The following is a 17539-nucleotide window of genomic DNA, read 5'->3' on the forward strand; positions in this document are numbered from 1 at the left end:
ATTCTTTATACTATTCGTTCATACCATTACTTATTTTTTCTTATATGCCCATTATTTTTTGTTAAATGATAATGTCACACAATATTTTAAAAATTTAAAAAAATATAAAAAAAATTAAAAACAGCAGAAAAAATACCAAAAATCTACGTGAAATTTTTGCTAAAAAAAACAATAGCGAATTTTGATTTTTTTTATATATTATTTTCCAAAATATTTAAAATCATAAAAAGTTTATAGAAAAAATTTATACATGTAAATATGTATACATGTGTGTAGATGTCTGTAAAATTTGTATTTGTAAAGTAGGTACTTATTAGTAAAGGTTTTTTTAAACGAAGGGGCATTAATTTCTGTTTTTTTACTTGGTTTTGTAATTGAAAAAGTGTATAAGTTGGAATAAAAATTTTAATATAAAAAAAAATAATTAAGAAGTATTAATAAAAACAAAATCACAAAAACTATATTTACAATTTAATTATTTAGTAAAATGGTAAAAATACTTTTAGTTTAATATTTTTGTTATTTTATACTATACGTATTTTTACATTTATGTACATAAATATGTTTGATATTTAGACAATATTGTTAGTTTGCTTTTCTAAATTTTTTTAAGTAAAATTAAATTGAAATATAGCAATAAAAATATTTACATTCATATTCATATATTATATTGTGTAAAAAAAATTAAAAACTAATTTTTATCACAATTATTTTATCAACTTACTGGTAATTATTTTAGACACAAATTTAAAATCAAAAATGTATTTAAGAATTTACTAAAAAACGTACACGCATGTGTATATGCATATGTATACGTATATATATTATATATTTGAAAATTTATTAAGTATACAATTAAAAGTGCACACATAAAAAAATAAATTAAACCAGAAAATTTTTTTGGTATTTTAAATTATAAGAATAAAACCATTATTATTATAATATTTAATTTTATTTTTAGTTTTTAGTTTTTTCCATTTTTCCACGTTTTTTCTTTACTTAAAGTTTTAAAACAGTTTTAATTAAATAATATTAATAAAAATAAAAAAAAATAAAAATTTCAAAAATGAAAAAATAAAAGTTGGAGCTTAAAAAAAAGCGCATATGAAAAATTAAAAAAAGTTAATCCGTTAATTTAAAATTTTTTATATTAAATTTTCCTCAAAATTGTGTAAATATATTCAGCTACATACATAATATATTAATATACATAACACATTACATTTATATAAGGTAATATAAGAATGAACATTAAAAAAAAATAGAGAATAAAAATATAAGTGAAACAACAACCAAAAACCAAAATAAAAAAATATCAAATGATTAATTTGTATTTTTACCACCATTTACATAAAAAACAAAAAAAAAATTAAATTAGTCGACATTTTGTTTGAGTTCGTACTATAACAGTAAAATTAAGGCAACTGTTTTTATTTTTTTTCGATTGTCAGAAATACAAAGAGATAAAAAGATATAAAAATTCAAATAACAAACTTCCAAAGTTTTATAATTATTATCCTTCTCCCGTTTTCTGTAAATATAAAATATACATTCTCACATATGTATTTACGTCAATTTTCGAAAATATAATAAGAATGAAAAAGAACACACCTAGACACATACATGCATTCATACATTTTTACATTATAGTTTTAAGTTTTGTTTACAATACAATTAAAAATTAAAACAAACAAAAAAAAAACACAATTATAAAATTAAATTGATTTTTTCGCGTTTTAATAAAAACTTTGAAAACAAAAAGCATGTGACTGTAAAACGTTCAATAAATACGAATATTAATAAAAAAACGAAAAAAATTTAAATAATCAAATTCAAATTTTTGGAAAAAAGACAAAAATTGTATCTATTTATATAAATGTGTGTTTACTTAATATTAAAAACAAAAAAAAAACCAAATTCTAAATTAAGAAATAAATAATATTTTTTTAATTTTTTTTTGTTTGTTAAAAATAACAATTGTGAAAATTTTAATATTAAGTATTTTAAATAAAATATTTAAGAGCAAAATACATACATAAATACATAAAATTTAGTGATCGTACTTAGCCTCTTATATAGTAAAAATCAAAAACTGTTCAAAATCAAAACTAAATTTTAAAACTTTAAGAGTTGTAAGAGTTATCGTATTTAGTTCTTCCTGTATTATTGTGTTTTCTTTGAAATAATTGCAAAAAATAATTTATTAAATTTCTGGAAAATGATTTGATTCTAATGTAGCAGAAAACAAAAAAATCTCAGTTATTTAAATATTTAATAACAGTTATTTAAATGTTTAATAAATTCGCATATATACATACATATGTATGTACATATATTAAATAATTGTGGCTATAGAAATCATTACAATTTAAATACAATTAAAAATCCTGGGTAAATGATGATATTATTGTGTTGTATTTCAAACCTAATATATTCATACATAAACACGATACAAATATAAATAAGTTTATAAAAAAATTATATATTATTTTGTTTTTCTGAATCAATTTAAATTAAAAATACCGTTATATAAGATCAAAAATATTTGTATATAAAAATATTATACAAACTATAAACCTATATAAAAATATTAAAATTTAGAGCATTGGGATTGAAAATAAAATAAAGAAATAAAAATTCAATTGAAATATCATTTTAAATAAATAGGTAAGTAAAACAAAAAAGAAAATTCTGTAAAATAATGTGCGTTAACATTTTCTGAATTAGTACGCACGTGTTCTTAATGAAATATTATGTATATGTATGTACCATTTAAATATAATGTTTGTAATGAACTTTATTTAATCGTAATCATCTGCGTTTTTTTTGAATTGTTTCGCGACATCCATTTTACAAGGTTTGCACAAATAAAGCACTTACAAGAAATGCTTATAAAACATTCCTGTTACTTTGTAAAAATAATTCAAATTGCACTTTTGAATTGGATCTTTTTCAATTGCACTTTTGAATTTTATTAGACGTCAACAAATTGTTGTCCTGTATTAAAAACAAGTTTAAAATTTTTAATTAATTTATACTACAACATCTATTTTAGAGTAGAGCAAAGCTAAAGTAATTTTAGAAATGTTAAAAACATGACACAAAATAAAAATTGCTGTTGCGATTTGTTAAAAAAAAGGTTAGGAGAATTCCATAAAATTTAAAATTTTAGAAATAGAAAAACTATCCGGAGACGTATTCTTTAATCACTTCAGAAAGAGTTAAAGACCGGTCGTGGTAATAAAAACTAAAACGCAAATACAAAAACATTATTTGCACTATGACAATTTTTTTCATAAAACTTAAACTTTACAACTTGAATCATAATATGACATTATCAAAAATTTTTGATTTGCAGCTTCGATCATTCATTGCCGGTTTTATGTTTTTTTTACCAGAAGGTGTAGTCATTGTATTATAAGTATGTTTTTCACGTGTAATGATAATACTGATATTTAAGGTTATTCAGATATGAAATTCCCATTTATTTATGAGGATCCCTTGCATTGTACATATTATTAAAAACCTCAACATGTTATTTGAAAATAAATTAAGTTTTATAAGCACAAACAAAAATATGTAATATAAAAAAAAGCTACAAAAAATCGATCTTTTAAATTGCACCAGAAGTTTTGTTGTTCTCTCAATTTCCTGAATCGTCAGTAGATAAATCGCTCGAATATGATATGTACAAGAAAATGTGATGTGGTCAGCACATAGCCAACCACAATGTGTATTGTCTAGTTAAGTGAAAGTGTTACAGAATATTATAAAAATGCCTGTTAAATACTTCTTTCCAATTTTCAGAGCATTAGTAAGCTTATAGTAAACATACCTAGAAAAATGTGAATTTGGCTCTTAGTAGAGTTTCGCTTTGTGCTAACCGAATTCCCTGAAGCCAGTTAGTTTCGGTAACAACCAGAACTCAAATATTGAATTTCAAAAAATACCACTAATTCGTTCCGTAGATATGGTAAAAAATGTAAAATCGGCCCTCAGATCAGTTCCTGAGCCCTGATCTTTACAAAAAAATTATATGTTCATTGTTCTGATACAAAGAATTTAAATATTAAATTTCAATGAAATCGGTTGATTATTTCAATTTATATACGCAAAAATGTATATTTGGCCCGTAGTAAATGTCCAGTTGCATACACCTGATTTCTTTCAAAAGTTAGTAGACTCCGCGGATGGTCGAGCGAATTCCAAGTAAATCGGTTGAATATTTTCTTCATAATGATTAAATATGCAAAACAGGCCTGCCGCAAAGATCCATTTTCTTTTTTGCTTTTGATTTTATTTACAACATCTAAACATTTAAAGCCTTTGTTAATGAGCTCTTTTTTTATATAGTCTGGCTGACACGATGGATGCCACTCTAGTCTAGCCTTATTTACAGCTTTTGTTAGTAATCTGTATTCATTTTCATTTTCCACATTTATTTTTAATTGGTCATTATTCATCATACTGACGCTAACGTTTATTCTTTTTTCTTTTAATATCTTAACTATGTGGGAGTAGTTTTTAATGTTGCTCAACATAATCGGAAGAGGCTTGTGCTTCTTCCGATTTTCAACCTTCATTTTAGGGCTGGTTTCATTATTTTTTTAACTGTCCTCTCTGAATTTATATCAGAAGACTTTTCCATTTTTCGCTTCTTTGCATTATTCTGTTTTAGTATCCAGTCAGTTTCTCTAGCCAGTTCTTCCTCGTTGGTTTCACATACAATAATTTCCGTATCTTTGTTCTTCTTTTCTCTTGATGCAGATTGTATTTGATTTTTTAAATCTACATTCTCTGTCTGTAATTTGCAGATCTTTTTTTGTAGCACATTACATAGACTCTCTAACTCGGTTATTCTCGACTCCTGAGTATCTAATTTACTCTCCTATATAAGATGCCTTTTCATATTACCCTCTTGGATTTTCATGTTTTTGTCTTCTGCAAGCTTATTAGACTTTTTCTTGTTTTTGTCGGCAGTCACCAATGGGGGTGATTGCATGACGCCTGATTTCCCTTTAAATGGGTTCATCAACGCCGATCTACTAATGCAATAAGCATCTCCCCCAGAATCCATGAGACCAGCCTCCGAAGAGTGTGGATTTTCCAGCATTACTGGATTACCACCTGGGGTATTCAATCCTTGTGTTTTGTTAATTGCATTTGTTTTGTTTTATTTCGGAGCTTTACAGTGATGAGTTTCTTGCAAAGGGGAACGAAAGGATGCATAAAGTGACACTGATATGTATATTTTTCCTTAATTTTATTGAAATAAAAATACAAAAAATAAATATTATAAGAGAGCTATGACTTTAGCACATTTTTATTATTTGAAATGCTAGTTTTAAAATTTTAAGTATATGCGCTATAATGAATTAACAGATATCTGATCTTATAAGAATACCGATTGTGAATTTATGAGTTTTGTAAATGATATTTTGTTATATAATTTGTTATAAAATTTGGCTTTTCAAATAGATTCACTATAATCCGAATTCCTTGAGAAGTTCGCCAACTACTTATGGTAGAAAACAGAACTCATATATTGAATTTCAATGTTAAGGTTAATCAGCTCCTTTTATATGGGTAAAAATATAAATTTGGGTCGTATTAAAAGTCTAGTTGCTGGCACCTGATTTTTTCGTTGTTTTTTGTACAGTCAAAGAAGTATTTCCAACTAACCTGTTGAATATTTTCTTTAAAATGATCAAAAATGTAAAACCCGTTCGTTCAAAATTTTCATCAAAATGTGCTTACTCGAACTTCAGATACACGGGATCGACAGAACCATATCTTACTAAAAGTAGTTTGTTAACGCTTCCTTCTTTAACATGGAGAAATGCATTTTCATCGAAAACTTGATATGCAAAATTTGGTTCCACCACCCTCCTTATTATACGCAGTGCAGTTAATAGAAAAAATTAATTAACTCAAGCAAATTATGCATTTTATGCATTTATCAATTATTATTATTACAGTTAGGCGTTTTTCTTTTGTTTGTAATTAAAACAACAAAAATTTTTCAGTGTGATTAACTTTCTTGATTTTATTTAACAAATTTAATATTATTAAAGTTAAACTCTTATTATTATTATTATTATTATTATTTTCTTATAAATAGGTTCCACTTATTAATGTTCTTTTTCTTTTTATTATTATTTTTATTATTATTCTTATTGACAACTTTTATACTCCTTAATTTTATTTAACAAACTTTACTGTAATGACTCCGAAATAAGACTAAAAGAGTAAATCTTTAAAATATTCTAACATGTGCTTTATTTTTACTGTAACAATATCAGTTGAAAAAAAAGTTACTCATGTTTATAATAAAACTTAGGTAATTATGCATTTTTGCATATTCGGCGTTTTTAGGTAAAAAAAAAATAAAAGGAAAAAAAAACTAGAATGCAGCATTCTAGTAATGCTTGATATTTGTGAGAACAAATATTAAAAATTCTAGGAAAGAAAAAAAATTAGTTATAATCACTTATGGAATTTAAAAAGAATGTAGTGTGAGAAATAAAATTTACGAAAGCGGTACAGGATGATTCAATATTGGTAGTTGAGATGAGGGTGACATAACTGTATGTATGTATTTGAAAATAGTTCGAAAGGTAATTGCCTTCTTCGCGTATTAAAATATTAATCATTTTTTAGAAGCAGAAAGTGGAATTGAAAATCAATAATAATTGCGGGACAATATGCAAATTTAAGTTTTAAGTTACTTTTTAGCATTTTTCCAAAAAATTTTTTGAAAAAAAGTGCTTATTAGTTTCACTCTGTCCGTCCGTCTGTCAGTGTTTCTGTTTACAAAACTTCTACATTCTTGAAGATAGAAAGCTGAAATTTTATATGTAAATAGATTTTTACTAGAAACCAATTTTCGTAGAACAAAATTTTTACCTTTCTGCCCCCTTTAAAAGTTGTATCTCCCCAAAACCCTAAAAATACCATTTTCAACTATTTATTGTAGTATAACTATATGCATTTTTTAAATTTTTAAACACAGAAATTTATTGGCTGGCTTCCACTACCGCGGCATACTATACTTGAACTTTAAAAAACCAAAATGACTGCTAAAATTTACCGTTATTTGAGTCAGTTTTATCCAATTTTTGAACACGTTTTTCTTCTAAACCATAACTAATAAATAGTCCATTTCGTTAGAAGAAAAGTTTTTTCCACCTCCTCCCCACTCAAGTTATCACTTCTCGAAATTTTTAAAATTTTAATATTTGGCAACATGTTGAAAAACATACATTGGTCTATCAAGCTAGTTTAAATGTGGTTAATTTGTTGAAGTGATTTAAAAAACATTAAATGTTTTTTTTTCTTTCATAATAGGTTTGACAAAACTACATATTTTAAAACTCAGTAGCGGATAACTGTGTTTTGTATATGAGCACGTTTATATTTTACATTCTTTTAATAAATTCATATTACTATTATAATTTTGAGTTAGTACTTAATCTTTTAAAATTTTAAAACAGCGATTTTAATGGTTGTTCAATGTATTGAAAGCATAAGGCCAATTTTTTTTTTGTTTTTTAAATTTAACAATTAATTTTGATGTCTTGCAGAGACCTAAGTGACTTGAAACTTTTGTAGGACGAAGACAATTTAATTTTCATTTGTACGGAGGAGTCTTCTTTTAGTAAACAAAGAGGTAAACTACAAAATCTTGTTAATATCTTTATATCGTTTCTTTAATGTTCTTTAAATATTTTGAATTTATTCTCTAACGTTATTATTCAAAATCATTTTTCCCAAAATATCAAGAACAAATTAATCCTATCCCTTTTATTATTAATTTTTTTTCGTTCTGTAATTGCAGGTTTACTACCTCTGAATATTTATAATGAATAAAATTTATAAACTCCATTTAAAAAAATTAAAAAATGTTTCGTACTTTTCGTAAATGTTTTGTTTACATCCTTTTGGTGTTTTCGTTAACTTCACGCCGGGTATAATGATAATTTTTTTCTTCATTAATTGAATTTATTTGAAATTAAAATGTGAGAGCTGTATTTCAAAACTATAAAACCTTATTATTCAAAATTATTGTAATGAATCATGATTTGATGAATGAGTTCCGCAGATATACGTATCGTAATAATTATCATCGTTATCATCAATAATAGTTTCCATTTTGTAGTCATTATATATGGTGATGATATGAAAATTTTCGAAAAGATTATAACTATAATATAATATTTACCTAAACAGAATTGATTCGATCCAAAAAAAAAACATTTTAAGATATGCATTACGCAACTTTCATAGGGATGATCAAATAGGGTTAAATGAATTAACTTATCTACATTAAGCAAAAGATGTAATGTTACGAATGGGGTTACATTAACTTCAATTTGAGGTCTCGTTCACTTGACCTTTTTATAGTTCCTTTTCATAAAACGAACTATGGAAAACATGAAACGGTCAGTACAGTAATGAGCCTTTGAAATAAATAAAAGCACATAATTGACTTATCGTAGATAATTTTTATATTCATTATTTTTGTTGACTGAAAATACGTTGAAACCCTTTTAATTGACCTTTGGGTCCCTTTTTCTCTGTTTCTGTAAAATTAAGTTTTATATTTATAAAGTAATAATAAAGGCTGTTTAATATGTAATAAAAATCATTGGTAGCAGCCATCCAAAAGTCATTTGGAATTATCTCAGAATTTATTGAAATTATAAAATAGAAATCTCGTCAAAACAAGTGTATTATTAGGGCTGTTATATGTATGATAAGAATCATTAAAATTTCTTGACTCGATTCTCGTATATTGAAATTTTGAAAAACACAGTACTGAAAATTTATATGAATTAATGTGGTAACATTGCAAATTAAAGTCATAGTCAGTCCCATAGTCAAATATGGCATATTTATTCGCACATATAGGATAACAAATTCGTACGGAGATCACACGGTCAACTCTATTTTTTCTCGTTTATATTTAAAAATAAAATTTCCTATTCAGTAATGTAAATATTTAGAGCTTTTAAATTTATAACGAGACTCTGAAAATTTTATTAATATCAACCTATGTACTTTGATTACTAAAATAAAGTACATAACGTAATTTTTCTATATTTTTATACTCTGCACTTCACGAAGGGTGTGTTAACTTTCGTATGGAGTTTGTAACTATTGAAGGAGTTATCTGCGGTATAGACATATATATACATATATTCTTGATGAGTGTAAAATTCTGCGTTGATTTAAACATGTCGGTCTGTCCGTCCATCTGCCCATCCGCCCGATCGCACGATAACTCCAAAATCAACAATTATGCATTTATTATAACATTTTATACATTTAGTATAATGTGCAATTTACAGTCAACATCCATTTAAAACTAATCAATAATAATTTTATAATAAGGAAAACTTCGTCTTTTGTATTGTACAACATCTATTTTCTAATGTTTTTTATAGCTTTTGAAGAACGAAAAAGCAGGAACTATTAAAATAAATCCCTTAAATAGTGAACGCAATGTTATTAACGAGCTCAACATTCTTTTAATTCAAGTAATAAAGCAAAATCTCCTTTTAAACATATTATATTTCCTTTATTTTACTTCTTGCGCTTGTTATATCTTATATTTCAAATTTTTCTTATCAAACTCAACTCGAACCAACGATTCCTAAAATCAATCTAGAATAAAGTAAGACAATATCGTCATGCTAAGAGACTTTTTCGACTTTTTAACTCTGTGTTTCAAAGAGTAAATGCGTGTACAATTCAAATATCATTTTGTGTTAGATTTGAATATGTAAAAAAATAGTTTTTAACTTTTACAGACGATTACATTGTAAAATACTTAGTACCCTTTTATAGTCCTTTAAAAAAATGATTCCAAGTAAAACTTATTTGTTTCACTGTGTCCGCCAGTGGACCTTTGTTTCACTGTGTCCGTGAAATAGATCTTTACTAGAAACTTATTTCCGTGGAAGAAAATTGATATATCTTTCGCCTCTAAAGATATATCAATTTTCTTCCCAAAACCCTAAAAATGTCATTTTTAAGCAATTGTCGTAGAAAAATCAGAAAAAATTTTTGAATTCTGCAAACGCAGAAAGATAGTTTTTTTCTCCTCCAAGTCGAGGAGAAAAATTTTTTTAATGAATTTTTCTGCCTTTAACTCGTTCCTTTGATTACGTCATCCATCTGTTCTGCAGTTGCATGAAGAAATTTCCATTAAGATAAATTAGTAGTGTAATAAGCACATTCTTGTTAATTTCTCAACTATGATGTTGTATTAGTAAAATTCATATAACAATTCTGCATTTGAAGTCTTTAATTTTTTAAGTTTTAGAATTTAGTATTCATATTTCAAAATATATATAAAAAAAAACCAAATTTGCTCAGTTTAAAGAAATAATTTCCCATTCTAAATTTCTTTTCCGATTTCGTCTTAATTTTGTTTTGAACGCCCTAATGTTTTTGAAACATTTGCTTTTAGTTTAACTGTAATATTACTAATTATCAAATAGCAATAATAATAATTATCAAATTAGTAATATTATTGTTAAAGTAAAAGCAGCTCATCCATAATTAAACATATTTTGCTGATTCTTTCGTTCTTGAACTTAGTATCACTTTGATTTGATGAATTTACTTGCTGTTGAGTAAGTAGATTTTTTTTAATGGATGTATTTTCCAGAAGTACTCGTATTTTATCCAATTTATTGAAATGTTTTATTTTGTTTATCGAAAACAACAAGAAAGGGCAAAATTCGTCTCGCGTAAATTTTTACAAACACCGCCTAATAATGAAACATGGCACCTAACATTTTGGGGAAATCAGGTATCACCAAATAACCTTTTCATTCACAGCGGTCAGAACTTACATTTTTCTTCACATACAGAGAAATTTTTTTTTTTTTTTTTTTTTTCCTTTGTTTACTCCTAGAAGGAGCATAGGGCTAGTGCATGATTTCTCATGCACTAGTTTCATAGCGTCATAGGGTAGGTGACTAGCCTGCCGCAGTTTTTATTTATATATTAATTATTTGAGGTTATTAATATTTACTATTTATTTTTCTTAGTTTTTTTTTTTTTTAATATCGAATATTAGGAATATTTGAAAATTACTTGTATAATATTTTTATTAGTATTGTATATTAAGTTATAATAATATTGAATATAATTTTTTTTTTTTATAGTGACCTGACCGGGGTTTGAACCCGAGACCCTTCGGTTAAAGGACCGGTGCCATAACCACTGCACCAATGGTGATCAATAATCAACAGAGAAACAGAGAAATAATCAACCAATTTGTTTGAAACTTCATATTGCTTTGAACGAAATCGTTTCATATTTTTACAGACTTTGTTATATAGCAGCAATTAATTGACGGAATTTCTTCAAATTAATTACTTAAGTTCTTGTTGATAATAGCTTAACTAGCCTCTACTATATGAATATGCATACGTACGTTCAAGGTAGAACAGAATGTTGCTATTTTTAATCTCACATTCAGAAATATGTTATAAGCTTTCATTTTTAGCACTTTTCCAAAATTTTTTCGAAGAAAAGTGCTTATTAGTTTCACTCTGTCCGTCCGTCCGTCTGTCCGTCCGTGTGTCTGTTTACAAAACTTCTACACCCTTGAGGATAGAAAGCTGAAATTTTGAGTGTACATAGTCTTTACTAGAAACTTATTTTCGTAGAACAAAATTTTTATCTATCTCCCCCCCTTTAGAAGTTATACACCCCCGAAACCCTAAAAATGCCATTTTTTAACTATTTAGTGCAATGAAACCATAAGCATTCTTCAAATTTTGCAAACTTAGAAAGGCAGTGGCTTGCTTCCCCTAGCGGAATATACTAAAGGTTAACTTTAGAAAAACAAAATGGCCGCTCAAATTCACCGTTATCTAAAGTCAGTTTTTTCCAAATTTTTGATGTCGTTTATTTTCTAGACCCCAGCCTCTAGAAGCCTGAAATTTTAAGGGCTTTTAGACACTAATAAATGCTTCATTTCTTTAGAAGAAAATTTTTTTCCATCTCCACCCCCTCTCAAGTCATCGCGCTTGAAATTTGTAAAATTTGAATTTTTGACGCCTTATATTTCCGAAACCGGAAGCTTTTTTAAATTTCTATAAACGCAAAAAGCTAACGGTAAATTCCATGGCATTAAAAAATATAATTATTTTTCTTAACTCACACAATTAACCTTTAAAATCGAGCATTATGTTAAACCCACTTTTTATTAATTTTTGCTTTATTTCAAAGACTGCATAAATCGTTCTTTCTAAATATATGCAATCCTAGAAATAGTTTCGTATATGAATGAAAATAATTTTTATAGTGTGATAGGTATACATAGACTGTATTTTAAAAGCAGAATTTTCACTTGTTGAAGGGAAAAGTGCTACAATACAAACCATTGGTTTGACCCAACTTTGTTTCTTTTACTAAGTGAAAAATTTTAAACTATAAAGTACAAGTAGTAATTGTCTATTCATACAAATGGAGCTAATCAACTATCTTTTTGCTTTGATCGGCCCAAGATGTAAAATTCAAGTTTTTGGAAGTCTATTACATATTTGTACATTATATAAATTGGAATCAAACATATAATTTGTAGAGTACATTTCTCTTAAACGATTGAAATTAAATTACCCTCTTTAATTCAAAATTATATTATACAATATATTTAGGAGAAGAATTAATATTGAATAAACCATTAACATTTAACAAAATCAACGGCTAAGTAGGTGAAATCATCCTGTGTTTTAATTAGAAGATTGGGTTTAATTGGATGATACCGCGTCCTTTGCGTTATCCTTATCTTTTATTATACACTTTTAAGTATATAAGTTTTAGCAATATTTGTAAGTGGGAGCTATACAATGATGGTTCTTAAAATAATCAATAGTAAAATTAAGCATAATTTAATTCTAAACGGAAATATGGAAATTCACGGTCATAACACGCGAAATAAGCCAAATTTTTTCCTTTCGCTTTTTAAAACTGAAAATGCTTAAGAATTTTCTTAAGATTTTAACGATTTGCCGGCCAAAATTAAGAATATTTAGAACATATGTTTATTTAAAAAAAGAATTTTAGAAAGTTTAAGTAATAATCGTGATTAAATACTGAAATTTTTAAAACTTGTATTCTTCTTTCTATTTCTATTAAATTTATAAAACCATTTTTGAAACTTTCTTTTTACCGACCGTATTGTGTATACAATAAGTAGGTTGTGTGACGGCAACAAATTTTGCATATCGAGTTTTCGGTGGGAATGCACTTCTCCATGATAGGGAAGTGGAAATAAACTATTTTTAGCAACCTGTCGCTTAGTTGGTCTGTGTGTGCACGCGTGCATCTCAAGTTCGGCTGGACCTATTTTGATGAAATTTTATATGTAAGTTTATTTCGACCATGGCATGGATTGATAAATTTTTACATTTTTGACCATTTTGAAGCAAATATTCAAACGTTTTACTTGAAATTTCATATATAAGCTTCGTTTAACCGTCCGCAAAACCTCTTAACTTTTGGAAGAAATCAGACATCAGCAATTGGACGTTTACTACGGGCCAAATATACATTTTTGCGTACATAAAGAGAAATAATCAACCAATTTCATTGAAATTTGATATTTAAATTCTTTGTATTAAAACAATGAACAAATAAGTTTTTTGGAAAGATCAGGGCTTGAAAAGTGATCTGCGGGCCGATTTTACATTTTTCACCATATCTACGGAACGAATTGATGGAATTTTTTGGAATTTGATATTCGAGCTCTGGTTGTTTCCGAAACTAACTGGCGAGAATTTCTGGAAAATCGGGTAGCACAAAGCGAAACTTTACTAAGAGTCAAATTTACATTTTTCTAGGTATGTTAACTATAAGCTGACTAATGTCCTAAAAATTGGAAAGAAGTATTTAACAGACATTCTTATAATATTCTGTAACACTTTCACTTAACTAGACAATATACATTGCGGTAGGTTATGTGCTGACAACATCAGATTTTTTAATTTTAAATTTTTTTTCTTAAAATGTGAAACTTTTTAAAATTTAATTTTTTTTTCCTTTTTAACTATAAAATTACGGTAGGCTGGTAACCTACCTAGTTCACTCTATGACGCTATGAAACAGGGGCATGATTTCATGCACTTGCCCTATGTTTTTTCCAGGAGTGAAGAGGAAAAAAAAAACTTTAAAATTAAAGAATTAACATGGTTCTTGTCAACTAAAATTTGTTGGAAAATTTACAAAATTTTCCGAAGTTGTTTTTAAATTCCCCAAAAGAAGACCATATAGTGAAAGTTTAGGTAATAAAAAAAATTTTCATAATGGTTTAACTTGTTCTATTTTTCGAGCTATAAGTCACTTCAATTGAATCATGCATATATGTGGTACGTGTAATATATGATGTTTGTAAATTGATACGGATGTATGTGTATCTACTAATGTACAAAAACTGAATTACTGTAAAAATTATATTGTAATAAAATAACAAGATATGAATATATAAATAAAGAAAAAAAAATAAGTTAATAAGTATTAAAAAGCGCTTTTGAAAAGTAAATACAATATTGAAATTAAATTTTTTTGAGCGCATGCTTTATAAAAATTGAAAATTAATTTAAAATATATGCTGAAAAATTCTTTATTTAAGTAATTTACTATTCTTCAACATTATTTTTATTTTTATTTTAATACATTTTAAGAATGATTGACACGGTTTCGCAAATATAAGGCGAAACAAATTAAAATTTTACAAATTTCAAGAGCCGATAACTTGAGAGGGTGTGGGGGTAGAAAAAAGTGTGGTTTTTCCTTCTAATGAATTGAAGTATTATCAGTCTCTAAAAGCTGTTAAAATTTTAGAGTTTCACAACCTAGGGTTTAGAAGAAAAATGACATCAAAAATTTTTAAAAAACAGATTTTAACACATTGCCAGCCGCACGAATTTCAACTGAATATAAGCTATGCACCGCAAATTTTTGACATGCGTTAACTAGTGAAGTTCTCAAATATAACGGGGAAATTTCCCCGATCGATTATACACTGACATTTTTTATAACCTGGAGATCTCCCTGATCGGTCGTGCACTGACATTTTTCAAAACGGGAAGACTTCTCCGATTGGTCAGCAATGTGTTAAATAACGGTAAATTTTAATCGCCATATTGTTCTTCTAAAGTTCAAATATAGTACGCCGCGGTAGAAGAAGCCAGCCACTATATTTCTGCGTTTGCAAAATTTGAAAAATGCATATGGTTCTACTACAATAAATAGTGGGAAAATGCTATTTTTAGGGTTTTGGGGGGTATAACTTTTGGAGGGGGCCAGATAGGTAAAAATTTTTTCCTAAGAATATTAGTTTCTAGTAATACAGATCTATAAACACGTGAAATTTCAGCTTTCTATCTCCAAGGTTTCAGATTTCTGTCTCCAGAAGTTTTATAAACAGACACACGGACAGGTCTTTGTTTAAAATTTTGAAGCTTTTCAAATATTGTTTGATTGTATAATGAGGAATATGTGTTTGTATCGGTATTATTTAATTTTCGAATAAAATTTATGATAGTATTTGAAAATTCAATATTAAGAAAATATAAAAATTTTATTCATTATATGAAACTTTTCTAAATTTATCGTTTAATTTTCTATCAAATTTTTTATACTCTTAAATTTTTGCATACTTACTACGCTGTTTCAACAATTTGAAATCCTCATCTAAAGTCCATCCCTAACCTTTTAGAGCATTATATTTTTAAAAGTTTTATTCAATGATAAAATGAAAATAAATTAAGATAAAAAATTCTTGTATTCTTTTCATTTTTAGATTGACTTATAGAAAATTGTGGCTGCACTTTCATCAAGGTTGAATTGAAAATTTAAGCCAGTAAACAAAAAAAAATAAATGATTGAATTTTTTGATATTTCACCAAGGATTTTAAAGATATACGAGTATTAGGTACACGAGGAAAAATCGTAGATTTTATACATATATGCAAATCGTCATGTGGTTAATGGTGAAAATTTATTCAAAATGATTCAATAATGATAATGTTGTCGAAAGCAACAAAAACATTAATAATGAAAGGATTTAAAATCAATATTTATTATGTTGATAAAAAATTTGTGTGTTTCTATACGTGTTTGTTTATATATAACATAAAAATATTGAACAAAAATGTTCGTTACATTTTGTTGAATATTTTTCAAATTTTTAAAAATTAAATTTTTGTTCACGTTTGTAATTTAATAAAGCTCTAACAAAATAGTTTCTCCCTTTTAATTGTCGTGCATTTTAATAGTAATTAATCATTAAGGTTAAGATGTGCATTTGATATTGAACGAAGACAAAAATTCTTCTTTTTCTTGTGCAAAAAATTGCTAATAAATGTCAATTTAACAATCGACTAAAATAGACATAAAAATTTTATAATGACAGAAATTGAAAATTAAATACCGTGCATTGAATATTAAAAAAAAAAGTTGACTTTCATGGCAAAAAACTATTTAACTTAAAAATCAAATAAAATTGAAATAAACAAATGGTCTACAAAAGTAGCGCTATTTCCTTGAAAAAAAATCAATACGTTTTGAAAAACAATTATTAAATCTACACAATCTACTTAAATTATTTCAATTATCAACTATATTCGGTTGGTTAGTACATTTAATTCAACTAAGAAATAGTTCTATGTGAAGTTCTTTCCACCAGTGAAAATTTTTTTCGTACACACTTTCATAAGCTCACTTTTCATACTTAATCATTCTTAAACACTATATTTCATAAATAATATGCACTGAAATTTAATTTTCTTACTGCAATCAACGTTTGAAATGAAATTTTCTGTACTGATAAGGTGTAATTCACTGTACCGATAAGTGTACTTTAATATATAGGTAAATATATACAAACTAATTTTGTTTAAAAAAAAACCATGACACAAAGCAATTTAAATGTAAAACAAAACAAAAGCAAGCGTTTTCTTTAAAAATTAAGAACTTAAAAAATTTGGGAATCATGAATTAAGGTTACTGAACTGTTAAAAGACTGTTGCATCTATATTTTCTTTTATTAGAAATAAATAATATTTACAAATGTATACATGGTGGGGAGTATCTATTTGTTATTTCAAATACGAATAAAAATTTTGGTATAACACACTTTTTTTTCATCAATACTGTTTTGTTTGCCATTCTATATACATATGTTGCCATTCTATATACACTTTAATGGCTACTTTTTCTTCGTTCTTATTTTTGATATTACTGAATCTGATTCTAATATTTCGAAAATTGCTTGTAATATAAAAGTAGAATCAAAAAATCAATATATTTAATTCACAAAAAAACCACATTGATATGGTGAAAAATGTAAAATCGTCCCGCAGATCAGTTTTCGAGCCCTGATCTTTCCAAAAAATTATTCATTCATATATTAAATTTCAATGAAATCGGTCGATTATTTCTCTTTATATACACAAAAATGTATATTTGGCCCGTAGTAAACGTCTAGTTGCCGATGCCTGATTTCTTTCAAAACATA

General features: G+C 26.4%; 1 long non-coding RNA gene across 4 annotated transcripts in view; it reads left to right on the plus strand.

Annotated features, from left to right (window-relative positions):
• Window positions 1-17539, plus strand: part of LOC129614994 (uncharacterized) — a 131520-nt gene that overhangs the window by 386 nt on the left and 113595 nt on the right. For 2 of the 4 annotated variants that reach the window (XR_008697426.1, XR_008697425.1), the window contains exon 2: window positions 962-2667. This is a non-coding gene — a long non-coding RNA (uncharacterized LOC129614994). Of the gene's footprint in view, window positions 1-961; window positions 2668-11177; window positions 11451-17539 lie in introns of those variants that run through there. The other 2 variants (XR_008697427.1, XR_008697428.1) reach the window with 2 other exon arrangements.

Source organism: Condylostylus longicornis, unplaced genomic scaffold, assembly GCF_029603195.1.
Source record: "Condylostylus longicornis isolate FDR11 unplaced genomic scaffold, ASM2960319v2 ptg000135l, whole genome shotgun sequence".
NCBI classification, from domain to species: domain Eukaryota; kingdom Metazoa; phylum Arthropoda; class Insecta; order Diptera; family Dolichopodidae; genus Condylostylus; species Condylostylus longicornis.